This window comes from Ptychodera flava, chromosome 4 (genome assembly GCF_041260155.1).
Source record: "Ptychodera flava strain L36383 chromosome 4, AS_Pfla_20210202, whole genome shotgun sequence".
In the NCBI taxonomy this organism is placed as follows: domain Eukaryota; kingdom Metazoa; phylum Hemichordata; class Enteropneusta; family Ptychoderidae; genus Ptychodera; species Ptychodera flava.
Window position 1 is genome coordinate 27,833,587 of NC_091931.1, and position 15,219 is coordinate 27,848,805.

Below are 15,219 nucleotides of genomic sequence, written 5' to 3' on the forward strand. Positions count from 1 at the left end.
CAGACATGAATATGGATTTTAAACATGAAATGGAGCTTTTCCTTACTGAGTTTGATGCCGATAGGTTACATGTACCGGAGAGCAATAATGATGCTTTCTCAGATATCTTGAATTGTTCAATTACAGATGAAGAAATACTGAAGGCAATAAGAAAACTTAAAAATAACAAGTCATGTTAACAAGATATGTTAATAGCAGAATTTTTTAAGAATTCAATAGATGTGTTGTTACCTTTCCTAAATAAGCTGTACAATTGTATTTTTGATCAGGGAATTTTCCCGAATAGCTGGTCAGTCGGTACAATAGTACCACTATTCAAGAAAGGTGATTCATGTAAACCAGAAAACTACAGGGCCATCACACTTCTTAGTGTATTTAGCAAGATTTTTACCAGTATCCTAAATGAACGGCTAAAAGAATGGGCAAAGGAAAATAAAAATATCTCAGAATGCCAAGCGGGCTTTCGGGTAGGTTACTTCAAAGTAGATCTCATTTCTTTACACTATTCGAAATAATACAAAAGTCGTTATCAATGGGAAGTGGAAGTAATTGTATTGTCTCTTCGTCAACTTTGAGAAAGCATTCGACTCTGTCGATAGAACTCGTCTTTTGTATAGGTTAGCCTTAGAAGGCATTGACGGTAAAATGTATCAGATGTTGAAAGGAATTTATGCAGACGTGAAATCAAATGTAAGGAGTGGTAATGTAACAACAGATTATTTTGATCTGCATAAAGGTTTACGTCAGGGCTGTATGTTAAGCCCGATTTTGTTTAGTTTTTACATAAATGAGTTAGCAAAGATGATGGAAAATTCCGGTTTATCCGGAATCCAGTTAATACCAAATGATATGATACAGCTGTTTCTGTTGTTATATGCAGATGATATAGTCATATTTGCATATACAGTGGTGGGTTTAAGAAGACTTATTAATATCCTGTATGATTTTACTTTGAAATGGAAAATGAAGGTCAACCTTTCAAAAACTAAGGTAGTTGTGTATAGGAGAGGGGGATATCTCAGTAGACATGAGCGTTGGTTTTTCGGTGAGCAAGAGCTAAAAGTAGAAAGTGCTTATGAATATCTTGGTCTAGTTATGTCCTGTAAAGGATCACTAGTTGTAACTACAAGAAATATGGCTGTTAAGGCAAGAAAGAAAATTGCAATGCTAGGAAAATATATCAAAAATATGAAAGCTCTTTCTCCAGATGTGTACTTTAAACTTTTTGATGTCTATATTTTACCTGTACTTAGCTACGGGTCAGAAGTTTGGGGCTTTCAACCATATGAACATCTTGAAAGAGTTCAATCATTATACTGTCGTCGATATTTAGGAGTTTCAAACAGCGCACCAACATGTGCTGTGTTGGGTGATTGCGGCAGATTGCCGTTATTTTGTTACTATGTTAAAAGATGTGTAAAATTTTGGATACACTTATTGGAAATGCCAGAAACTCGCTTACCTGCTAAAGCATATAAAATGCTATTCAAAAGAGACGAATTGGGAAAGTATACGTGGGCTACTGATGTGAAAAATCTTCTGTATCGATATGGTATGGGGCATGTATGGTTAAATCAAAGTGTTGGTAATACAGAGTTTTTCCTGTCAGAGTTTGTCAACAGAGTAAAAGATACAAAAAGGCAAGAATGGTGGTCAGATATAAGCACATGTGAGAAAACTAGTTATTATAGAAATTTTAAGACAGATGTAACGTTAGAACTGTATATTTCAAGTATAAATCTTTTTAAATATCGTCGAGCCTTGGCAAGATTTAGATGTGGAAACCACCCATTAGAAATAGAACTTGGACGTCATAGAGGTTTGGATAGAGAATTTAGGATCTGTCAATTATGTCACAAAGAAATAGAGGATGAATATCACTTATTATTTAAATGTAGTACATGGAACTATTTAAGGGAAAAATACCTTCCAAGTAATCTTTACAGGTCGCCATCATTGTTTACTTTCAATATACTTATGGAAACAAAAGACGAAAATCAAATAAGAAATCTAGCTCTATTTATCTATCACACTTTCAGAATTAAAGAGAAACTGTAATTATTGCTATTTTCCCTTCATTGCTGTAAATGTATTATTTCACGCCATACTTCTTTATATTTCTGGTAAAAATACTTGTCTCTGGAAGACACATAGATATTGTAAGCTCATATAAGGGCCGGAGGCCTACATTATGAAGGAATAAAGTAACTTATTAATAACTCTAAACAAGTTACAAAAAATGTTGATCCGGATGTGGTTTCCTAAATGCCAAACATTTTATGAATGGCTCGATTGGTAAGGACAGTTCCTTGACAACGGAAACTACGTTTTCATGGTGAAATCTTTGGCATGGAACGAACCTGATCAAGTTTCGATGATATCTTTGATACCGTAGTAAACGAAGCGACACATTTCACCGAAGGATGTGTTAAGTGTTCTTATATCGTCAGCAGTAAAGTTAATACCTTTGTCCTCGTCCTCCGGGAAACCAAAGGCCTAGCAAATGAGAGTGTAAACCATGAAGTAACCGTCTGTCCAGTTGAAGTTTCCCCAAAATATTTGGTTCACATTGCCATCAACGACAAAGTGACCCTTGTCCACATGGACCGTAAGAGGGCACTGTTTGGCCAAGGTGTTCGGAATTGTATTGAGTCGCAATTCCAACAAAATCGATTATACACTCGATAGCTGTAAAGGTAAAGTTTTATAAAAAGCAAGTAACAGATATAATTACTTTGTACTTGAAGTAATTTGTGTTATTATTTATAACGCTCTGCTTTCAGCATCGAGCACTGTAATTTCTGTATGGCGGGTAGCTTGCTTGAAAGAGGCTTGGTCGAATGATAGGTTGGAGAGGCGTTTGTTGATTCCGGCTTGTATGTTCTGTATGGTGCTAATAGGGTGGTTGCTTTCACGGTGGGCGTATTGGATTGTGGTGTTGGGCCTCGGTGTAGGGTTGATACGTGTTTGCGGCTAAGTTGAATGTGACGTCGTGGAAGTTTACAACTTGTTTGTTAGCTTCGATAGTGATTTTAAGTCCGTTGTTTTTGAATATGCGGCAGATTTCTTAACTTCCCAATTCATCCCACTACGTAAATCAGTCCTCTCCTTGGAAATGAATATTCATAACAGCAGCAATATATTGTTATGCAACAACTGCCAATCTCAACCAACATTCCACCATCAGCGTATTCAGCGATGTCTACCCCATGTAGATGTATATTCACTCCAGTTTAGTCTCCTGACGAGTGAGTCTCGTGACTCACGAAACAACGTTGTAGAGATGAGATTGTAAAATATATTCTCCAGCAACCCTTATATATCTTGCTCTACTTTTGTATTGAGCATTTAGTATAGGACAAGTCGAACCGCATATATAGTATATATATATATATATATATATATATATATATATATATATATATATATATATATATATATATATATATATATATATATATATTGGCATCAAAAGATATGCTAATTGCAAGCCAGTGGAAGTTTGGTAGGATTATCATCTTGCAAAATGTAATAATCTGATAATAACTAATAATCCCTTCATTTGATGTTAAAGGCTACCATCTTTAGATGAGAACAAAGGAATGAATGTAATACATTCTATATGAAACGTGTTTTTACCTCTTCTCTGTGATAGAACGTGTTTTACGATCATTACATGATCACTGTGATGTGCAAAAAACAATGCCTAGTATATTGTACTCTCTCGGTAGAATAACATCTTCATACCTTCCAGTAAAACGGCAGCCATGCCTCCGTGTGATGTACACCCATTTCTCCTCCGTGGGGTGGGGGGGGGGGGATGGGTGGGGGGGAGACAAAAATACCAAGAACGAGCTGGACAATAATTAATAAAAGATAGAAACAGAAATAAGTATAGGTAATTGTACGGGTTCGAGTGGCTTAACAATATTTAAATCAATATTTATCTTAATTTACTGGACCAAAGTTGATGAAACTTGCTATGTACATTGAAGATAATATGATATAACATTATTGAAAGTCATTAAACATCTTAACGTCAGTAAAATCCTAATTTGCTTATTTAATGAAATTTACTAATTAAGGATATACATCTTGATTGACTCGACCAAAGTTGACGAAACTTGCTATGTACATTGAAGACACTGTGATTACATTATTCAAAGTCATTTAGCATTTTTTTCAGCCAATTCCTAATTTGCATATGTAATGAACTTTCCTAATTAGGGATATATACCGGTATTTACTTGATCAAAGTTGGTGAAACATGCTATGTACATTGGTGATACCAGGTAAAACAATATTGAAAGTCATTTCGCATTTCCGTGTCAGGTAATTTATAATTTGAATATCTGATCATGATGTGGCGAACATTGTTCACGATGTTGATCATGAATACTTTCAATGAAGTTGCAAACATGTGGCAAAAGTTTAAATGTACACAAAACTGCGATATATAATGAAACACATTTTCCAGTTTTTTTTCGACTCTAGTTTACTCGCTATATATTCACAAACATATGCAAGATTCAGTGACAATGGACGCCTGAAAATGGCAAAATTATGGGATTCTGGGACCAAACACGGCACGTACGATCAGTAGCGCGGCTTTTTACATTTGCATAGATTTACAATAATCCGGCTTTTATAGGGGAAGTTCCTGTTTAAGCTGATAACCATTTCAATCTTTTGTGCTTGAAACAGCTGCGTTTATTGAACTGCATGATTTTGCATCCACAAAATAAGCAAGAAAGATAGCGTAAGAATTTTTATATGCCTGGAAGGACAGCAATATTGACAAGTCACAAATAATATTGTGAGTAAATATGTTTTGATCTGCTGCTAGGGAATCCGCCTTTGTTTGCGACTGCACCCTGAAACTATACAATAGATCCAAGACACATATAGGCGATGTATGCCGATATTTATGCATTAGTGGAACTTTTGAAAAACGGCCATTTCGATGTAGTGTGCTTGAAACAGCTACGCTTACAGTTCTTTTACCGGTTCCATGATGCGATGCGCGCCATGACTAGACAAAGCGTACGTTACACATAGAACTTTTTAGCCGTAGGATACACGCAGAGTGTGTTACTCAAAGAACTCTATGGCAGATTATATATAACCCTGACCTATATTTTCGTCGCTGATGGTTAGAATATGCATGGGGCATTATTTGGCATTAGAAATTTGAGTAATTCTTCTATAACATTCCGTAGTACAACACAAATTGGTATGTTTTCGTTGTTTTGAGTGTATACCGTGATGGTGTTTGATATAGTCACTGGAATGCATTATGGCATAACTGGGAAAAGGTCTATTGAACTATATGATTCTGCATTCACATGAAAAAGCAAATGTCGATTTACAAGCCATTTGCCTTTACGTATTCCTGAAAAGGTTAGCTGTTTGTAAGAGATCGTCCAATTATGAATTTAGTTCTCTTGATTTACGAGTTCATACATATCCGATAATCTATTTCTGCAACCTTACATTGTGTATAGTTAGTTGGTGCAGGAGGTTTTGGAGATGATGTCATAGAAACGACATTTCTATATGGAAAGCTACTGCTGAAGTCAAAGGCTTGGGATTTAGCCGAGAGTCGGGTCCTGACTGTGATGTCTTCGCTGGGCGACTTGGTGCCGTACGTTGTGAGTTATAATCCCGAATTTAAAGTATGCAATTTACAATTACCAAACATGTAAACAATATGTAGAGCAGATAACAGGATTAAGATCGTTCGAAAAGTATTAATCAATGAGCAATAATCCCAGTTGTAGGCGGGTAATACACGATATTTGGGTACGACACGCGACATGAAGCACAAGCCGCTAAAGCAAGTGCTTTATAAAGCGCATTTTACCCAAATGAATGTATACCCGCTTGTGAAGGAGGTTATTGCTATCTTGTTCCCTTCGTAGTTTTAGCAAGAAAAAAGAGGAAAAGCAGAATCAAATACTGAGCAATCCTCATCTAATTAAAATCTAGCTCTGGGGTTGACTGTAAGGATTCATAGCACGTGTACTTTAAACTGATAACGAAGAAATGACGCGGACAACAAAAAGTGACGACGCTGCTTTGGCAAAACGCAAGCCTAATGCTCATTATAGCATTTCTAAATATGATATTCTAAACTTTTACATTTTTGACGACTGCCATTTGTTAAGTCATTTATTCAGTTCGAACGCCGCTTTTTCTGTTATCTAAATGAATTATCTATGTTTCCGCCTTGTGCTTCTATGCTAGTTGCGTGGACATTAAGCACTGTTGAATAATACCATGATTACTATGGCTGCCGAGTGCTGGCGTACAATCAGAAGCACGCATTGGCATGAATAACACGCTGATAAAATTTAAAATTTCTTCAGTTAATCCGTCACTTCAAGACATCAATGTTTTAATGTCACACAGGCTTCAAGCGGAGTTCTCTTTGTGATTCGACCTTTAGATTGTTACAATGTATCAGTTCGGGACGTACCAAATACAGTAAATTCGAATTGTTTACTACTATATATACACGGTTATATTTCATCAGAACGAGGCTTTTACCTATGCTATGATCTCTATCTATAAGTTGTTACTCAGCGACAATCACAAACCAACATGACGAACAGAGTGACAAAGCCGCACCGCTAAAACCCGATTTAAAATGATAGAAGCCTTTAGATGTGCTGCGCTTGAAACAGCTGCATCTATAGAAACTAAAGCCTCTTACACCCACAAAATCAGCAAGAAAATATTGCTTTATAATATTGATGTGCTTCGAAAGGCAACTGTATTGATGAGGGCTGTGCGTGTGTCTTGCCAATACTTCGGCAGTTCGGTTTTTGGCCTCAAGCGGATCCTCCCTGATATAGCCATAGAGACAGCAGATGTAGTTGTATCTGTGGTGAGAGTCATTTCACTTGTTATTCAGGAGGCGGTTGAAATCCTTCACCCAGTCGTAGTGGATTCGCCGCTTCTACTTAGCCCGATTTGAAATTTTATTGATTCGGCAAATTCATACTTCTGCATTGCAAATTCTGCATTGCATTGCGTTAGTACCGCCGCTGGCGGTGCCCTACACTTCGTCGTGTTTTCGCGGGCATGTGGGATTCTGAATGAGACTTCAAACGCGTCTGCACTGAGCTCTGTCAACACATTGTTGCGACGTCTGAATTTTGCAAATCACGACACAAACTGGGTAAATTTTTGGCTGAAATCTCTCCTTTTTGTCAAGGATAGTACACCATGACTATTAATTTGATCGCCAGCAAAAAAATTAAAAAAAATTCGCTCGCCGCTCCTAACCTTGGTCCAAAAAATCCGAGGAACAAGATTTTTTTCTCTGGCCTTAGTAATTGAAATATAAACCATGATTATATATGTGAAAAATATCACGCAGAAATGATATAACATCGAAAAGTGGTGATTATAGTTAATCACAGAAATCAATTTCAAGATGTAAACAGGGCGGAATTGTTACCCATTTAGATCATCAGGAATGAATCGAATCTTTATTCCGGTGCAAACGTGTACGAAATGTCGTCTATTGTACCACGATTCTCTTGAATTGGAGAACACCAAACAGAGGCAAGTATTGAAGTCCGGCGTCTACAGTGACATATAACACTTTTTTAAATATTTATTTATTACATTGTAAATAGGACTTGACAACCGGAAAACTAGTTCCTGCAGAAGCTTTCTATAAGGGTGTTTGAACATAGGGGTGTCAGAATACAGGGGTGTCGGAACATAGGATTGTCGGAACATTGGGGTGTCTGAACATAGGGCGGTCACCCCTCAGAAACCCATCCTGACTCCTTATGGGTCCATACCACCTTTCCATCCACTCTATGAGCTGGGGATGCTGGAGTCAAGCGGCCCTCCTATTTCGCCATTGCTATGAATGGCCTCTTGCTCATTGCGGAAGACGGATTCCAAGTATTCTGCGCCACCATACGGTTAATCAAATCTAAGGCGGACTCTCAACACAAGCTGGAACTTCAGACGTCCAAGGTCCTCCGTCTCTTCGGCAAGTCTCTGGCTGTTTCTGTTGGCGTGCACAACCCAGGAAGGCTCGGGGGTCCGCCCCAATCATCCCTTTCGGCAACTTCTACCCGCCAGCTCTGGAGATATCCTTTCAACGGTTGGAGTTGGAGGGTGAAGTTGAGATTTGCTCGGCCCTTATTCATGGTGTATCTATATACAATAATATATAAGATTGATCGTAGTCAAAATAAAAATTAACCTGTCCGCTATTCAGCTAAACCTCAGTTTCACCCCTACCACCAGATCTCTCTGCTTTTGACGTGTCAATTTCGCAAACAAGGCTCTGTACCCGCACGCCTGGCAAAGGGTCAGCTTATTCCTAACCCCCTTCCGCAGCCTCTGCACGGTTTCCGGGGTGCATCATTTTGGCTATGAAGTTGTGAACAGTGCAGTACTTCCCCACACACCTACGATCGCAGACTGAAATCAGCAAACACCCCAGGCCACTCGCACTTGTTAGCCATTGTAATAATACCTACTTTCCACCACAGTCCCTCCATGGACTGTGTTTCCACACACGTCTAATTGATCCGCCGACCTTTGACCTCGATGACCTTCTATCTCGTGAGGACCTTTACATTCGATGGCCTTTGACCTCCACTGAATTAACATAATCTATCCACCTAATTTGCATATTCTCATACAACTTTCTGTTTTATGCAATAAAACTGGCAGGTTCACTTAATTAACATATTTTACCAACGTAATTTGCATATTTACTTTTTCATTCTCGCATATATCTTTCATTTTAATATAATAAAGCTCCCAGCGGATGTTTCCGAAAATGTTGGAGTGTTAAAAAGTTACAACAACTGTGCTAAAAGGACTTTGAGGAAATCCTCTCTGAACGATCTTTCCTTTTTATAAAATACAGCACCCAGCGACAGTTTCGGAAAATGGTGTTGGGACGGTTGAAATAGTAAACTGAGGGTCTGAGGTGGTGAACTTTGCTAGAACCGATAGTTCCGATAATAATCACTGCATTAAGCATGCCGCGTGAAATTTATCATGTGACGCCTTATCATGTTTCGAAAATAACGATGCCCTAATACATGACTGTCAAGCAAACAGGCCGATCAACTCAATACACGGACGATCTACATTCTCAGACACATGGATACAAATACTCATTTCACACAAAAACAGTTGGACGTGCGATCAGACAGACAACTCATTGACACGCGGAAAATTGTATGTAGATAAATAGATAGATAGATAGATAGATAGATAGATAGATAGATAGATAGATAGATAGATAGATATTAGATAAATAGATAGACAGATAGATACATGTATACATTAATGCATACATATGTTCGTACGAACAAACACACTCATATATATATATATATATATATATATATATATATATATATATATATATATATATATATATATATATATATATATACACAAATCATTGAAATCATTGATAATTTTGCTGTAGTAATTTTATTGCTGTTGAAATGCGCACAGGAAAAGCTCTTAAAATGATAAGCTCTTAAAATGGCAACCCAAAGACAATTACTAGTATTTTGAATGACAGTATATAATTGAAATCCGTCTTGCTCTTTTACGTACTCATTGCCATTCAAATTAACTATAGAGGCATGAACTAGTGAATTTCAATTTCAATCTTTTTCTGCAGAAGGGGTATAGATCAGACCTACCTCTGCTTCTGCTGTAATAGCATTTGCGAAACGTTAGACCTTGTATTTTACTCATTAAAGTCTGTAACACCTGGGACGAGTTTCATAATTTCTACAAAGAGTCTCTTATTCTTTTTGCCTGAGCCAGTTTTTCAGGATGTACTTTTGGTGACATTAGTACTCCGGTTAATGAAAATCATCTCATACTTCCAGCAAAATGACTTATCTAATAGATGCAACGAAAATGAATAACGGAAAACAATCATTTGCTATGTAATTGCTTCAAGTCAAACACCACTACCACCTATAGAATACGGAATTTCCATTGGAAATTAAGAAAGAAAAACAAGAGAGATGTTGTCGTAAATGGATTAATATACTACAAACCAAAACCGATTAAATTGAGAAGTATAATGCTACACACTTATGCCAAGTGCTGTAGCCTTCATTACTCTTACCAATAAAACCTCAAATACAACAACAAGAGTAAACTTACTTGGCACAAGTACAGCAAGTGAAAATCTTATTTCTTATAAGCACAGGTGAATTGGACAGTGCAAGAATCTAGGCCGATAAAAATTGTCCATTGATTAACAACGTATTATAAGTCGATTTGCGAACTCAAACTCTGCTCATTTGTATAAACGAATACATTTACTGAGGGAGCCGTCAGTAATTGCAAGGGATGGGCCGGGGGAATTCAGGGCACACCTGTACTGTAAAATGTGACCCTCTTCCTATCCTCGCGTCTAAAGTGTTGGCCTCCTCCTGTACAACATTCTAAGAGTTGATCCCCAACCACTGCCGTATTAATCCCAGGAATTTCTGAAACAGTATCTGCTAATTTACTAAACTCACTGGACAGATATTACAGGGGGGGGGGTGGCCGGTGTTTTTTTAGGGTGCCCATTTTTTCATGAAAGCGGTTTTGAAGCGCAATGAAATTTCACTCATGCCTTTGGGGAGGGTTACCATATTTTGTGCAACTATTAGAACGCAAGATGTACCCGATATAGTGCTTCACCCAAAAATATCAAATCATAATACATGGGAGTCTATCGGGCAAACTATTAACACTTTCCCCTCAAGAAACAAGCTATATTTTTGTAAATGTTTGATAATATGTGCTTTGCTTGAAGTGGGAAGTAAAAAGTACATATGTGTACAAAACTTGGCTTTGTGGATTTAATCGAAAATGTTGATTCACTATACATGGTGCATTTATAGACGTTTGATAGTTGATATAAATGTATTTCTGTAGAATAGGTTGGTTAAAAGTGCTTATGTGTACAAGAAATTGAATTTTGGAATTTAAGCAGAAATGTGGGTCCATAATACATTGTAGTTTATGAGAAAACTGTGAGCAATTTTTTCCGATATAAAACCATGCAGATGTTTGATCACTGATATAAATGTACTTATCAGAATTAGGTGGTAACAAGTGCGTATGCGTACAAGAAATTGAATTTTGGAATTTCAACGAAAATGTTGATCAACTATACATGGTCGTCTATGAGAGAACAACAAACATTTTTTTTTTCAATATAAAACTAGCAATATCTGTGCACTTATAGACGTTTGACTACTGATATACACTTGGCAACGTGTACTGTAAGGGAAACTTTTACCTATATGTTTTTGTGTCTTGTCTTTCATCAGTTTTAAATGTTCAACTTCATTAATGTAAGATACCACCGCATCTTCTTTGCATGTGAAGCTTGTGGATAATGTGCATGTATTTATAAGAATCGGTGTATTTCATCAGTGATTTCCTATTCAGGAAATACCACATGGACAGTTAAATGTGAGGCTGTAAAATCAGCTTCTGTTAACAGTGACTCTCCCCGAAATAGATTTATAAAAAGTGACCTTCCACTGGACAGTTTTCTAAAAGTGACCCTCCCCAAAATTCCCCCTGCTCATCCCCTGTAATTACTGAAGGCTCTGTTAAACATTTTCAATTCACTCAATATAGCATTTACCTATCGACTCGCGCTATATCTCGTGCATTGTACCCACACCTCGTCTATACTCGGCTGTTGCGGGGGTTATGTCTTAAAGGCACATGAGCTGCAACTTATGGCATTATTTTCATGATTTTATATTTATTAGTTCATAGAAATGTTCTTTCTCAGAGATGTTTACTCATTTATAATTATCCACTGAGTGGGACTGCATTGGGTGGTTTCAGTGAGACAAAGAATAAACGAGTGCCGCCCCAAAATATGACCGCCTCCTTACAACTACATGATAAACAGCGTAAATGGTGCATGTACATTTTTGAATCTTTACAGATACAACATGGTGCAACCCACTGAAAGGACAAGAAAGGGATTCACTTCACTTTGACAAAAATCTCCGTTTTAACATAACATGGCAAGATTCTGAAAATGGCAAGAAAATCAAAATGAACACAATTCTGTTCAATTTCTTGCCTATTCTGTCAAAAGCAAACGTTTTTAAGGCATAGTTAATGACTATCGTTCTAATTGCAGATTTCAAAATCTGAGGAAATTGGAGGTACCTTGAGGTTCGACAAAATTAGCAGAGTTGCAGCTCATGGGCCTTTAATAATTAGATGCAGTTAGTTGATTTCAAAAATAGATCCGGATGCCGTTTCCTCTATGCAAACTTGTTTGTGACAGACTTGAAAGGGACGATAATATTTACTGCGTCAGCATTTTCACCGCGAAGAGTTTGACAGTACACGAACCAGATCAGGTTCCGATGATGTCTCTGCTACCGTAATACACAAAGCGACACATTTCTCCAAAGGGCGTGCTGAGGTTTTTTATACTGTCGGCAGAAAAGTTAATACTTTTATCCTCGTCCTCCGGCAAACCAAAGGCCCAGCGAATGAAAGTGTGAACCGTGAAGTAACCATCCGTCCAGTTGAAGTTTCCCCAAAATATTTCATTAAGAGCGCCATCGACGATAAGGTGACCCTTGTCCACATGAACCGTACGAGGGCATTGTTTGGCCAAGGTATTCGGAAATTGTATTGAGTCGCAATTCCAACAAAATCGATTGTACACTCGATAGCTGTCAAGGTATAGTTTTATAAAAAGCGAGTGCTTCCTCGCTAGAATGATACCATTGTTCACTCTGGTCGAACCCTCTCGTCCGAGTACACAGTCGTAGTGACGTAGCTCATCCAGTGGACGGACAACGATGACGTCATTATCCATGTATACGCCGCCATATTGGAATAGAATTTCAAGCCTGCTGATGTCCGAACGATGACGAATGTCTGCCTTCTTAAGGGAATAATTGAAGACCGTCATCGGCATTTCTCGGTGCAATATTTTCAAATTGGGTATGCTATCCTTGGCTTCCAGCCAGTATTTTCCCGTCGGCTCAGAGTCGGTATGGAACATAATCTTTTCAGCTTTCATGATTCTATGGGCACTGAGAAGAGAGATGAGGTGATCGAAGCGAAACGTTGAATTGCCAAACCATACGTAGTGGGCGATATTGGGAACAACTGGGTCGGGTTGTGGCTTCGCTCTATTGATCGTTGACGGTTGGCTGCTATTAGTAACATTGCACAGAACATAGCCGTTGTCGTTTTTCTCCAGTAGTGTTTGCCAACCTTTGTATATGTATTCCTTCAGCGTCTTCATACACGCGAATGATATATCACAGGTATGGTTGGAGATCTGCCGTTGCAGTGGAAGAGAATCACCATCATAGAGGTTTAGTCGCGTGAAGTTCAGCTTACGCACGGCAGATATATGTTTCTGCTCCACAACATAAGTCCGCTTTGAAAGGTAGGCCAGTTGAATAAGTACTATGACTGCGACTGTTAATATGATAGCAAGGTAATAGCGAACCATTGTAGAGTATAACATGTGAGCACGCTCAGTGTTATCGATCTTGTTGCTCATCTCAGTCGCATCATCGGAAAACGAGAATAATTCCTAATTTTGAGGGAGTTAAATAGCCGGTTTTGTACTATTTGTCGTACTGTTATCTGAAAGAGATTTGTAGACAGTAATGAAAAGTGCCTTTTCAATGTCGAATAAAGTGAAACGTGTTAACGTGATAACGTGTTACTGAGTGACATACAGAGCAGCTGTATGGTCACATATTTTTATTTGATTTTCCGCATGCATGCATGCATAGCCACTGAGAGTGTCACCTTGCAGAGAATCTAAGTATATTTTATTCATTTTTATGGTGACATAGTCATCTTTTGCATTTTAATGTTTTTTACTTCATTTTCAAGCAGTTTCTGTATTTTCAGTCCAAAATTAGGCCAGTTAGGCCAATTAGGCCAGTTGCGCGTGCCCGCCCTTGCGCTTTGAAATTAGGTTTCAAGATTTATTGGGCTGTTTAACAGAATATGATGATATTGATATGGCGAAATGTAGTAAAATTACATTTTTAGAATATCCCTTTCGCTTTTATTTGGGAAAGCAATTGGACTGTTACAATTTACGTCATTATAAACATAGCTGAGCCAGGAATATGAGAGTCTGTAACCAATTGTTATTCAGGGCTCCCATAGAGAGCTAAGCCGAGCATGTGAACACCCTACATGAGCAAAAAACATTAGGCTGAGCATGAAAACGCCCTACATGAGCAAAAAACATGTTGCATTGTGGGTATTTTCAAGATGGCAGCCGCCATGACAGCCTGCACTGAAAGCTCTGGTGAGTACATATTTTGGTCGATTCTACCATTGAGAAGCATTATTTTGGAAAAATAAAAACATCAGAGTATGCAGCAGTGTTTCAAGTGTCTATGCACATAGTTCATTACATAGCAGAAGCTCAAACTACAAAGATTACTTCAACACAAAATCGCTCAGTGGGTGATTAACTGCTATACAACTTTACTTCACAGTGTGCTGTAAACTGTGTACAAGAGACTGAAGCAATGGATGTGCATGTTTACGAGTATTTTTAGGGGGTCGTAAACAGATTTTGTCCTCGACTAGCAAGCTCCAATAACTCCAGTCAACTGAAGACCATTCAAATTATGTACAAAGGATGTGCTTATACTTTTATTCATGATTAATACTAAAGCTAAACCTTTCTGTAAACTGTGAAAAATGATCATATTTCTGTTGTTAAAAAACTCCTGAACTTTTCCTTCATTTACAACAGCATGCAACTCTACATACCTTGCTGTACGGATGGTCATAGGTGAACTTGTCAGAGGAAGATCATAGCATTGAGAATGCCATTCAAATCCCAGATGACAACAATAACAATGAAACTGTAACAGCTGATGAAGTGAATGGTACTGATGAAAATGAAGGGATTCTAACATTCCAGTAAACACAATCATATCTCTAAATTATTTAACAAAAGACAGTTATGTAGATTGTTCTACAAGTTTTTCACTCGATAAGGCATGTAGACTCATCTTTATTCTATAGACAGAAAAGCAGAATAATAGGCAGAAAAGGAATCTGTTAGCTTTTCTGTCAGCTGTATATATCCCAGTAGAGTAAAAGCCAACATGGTCTTGTTTTGTATTCTGCAGCACCAAAGTCTGCTTCAGTCAGTGAGTTTTATCGGCATATTTATGG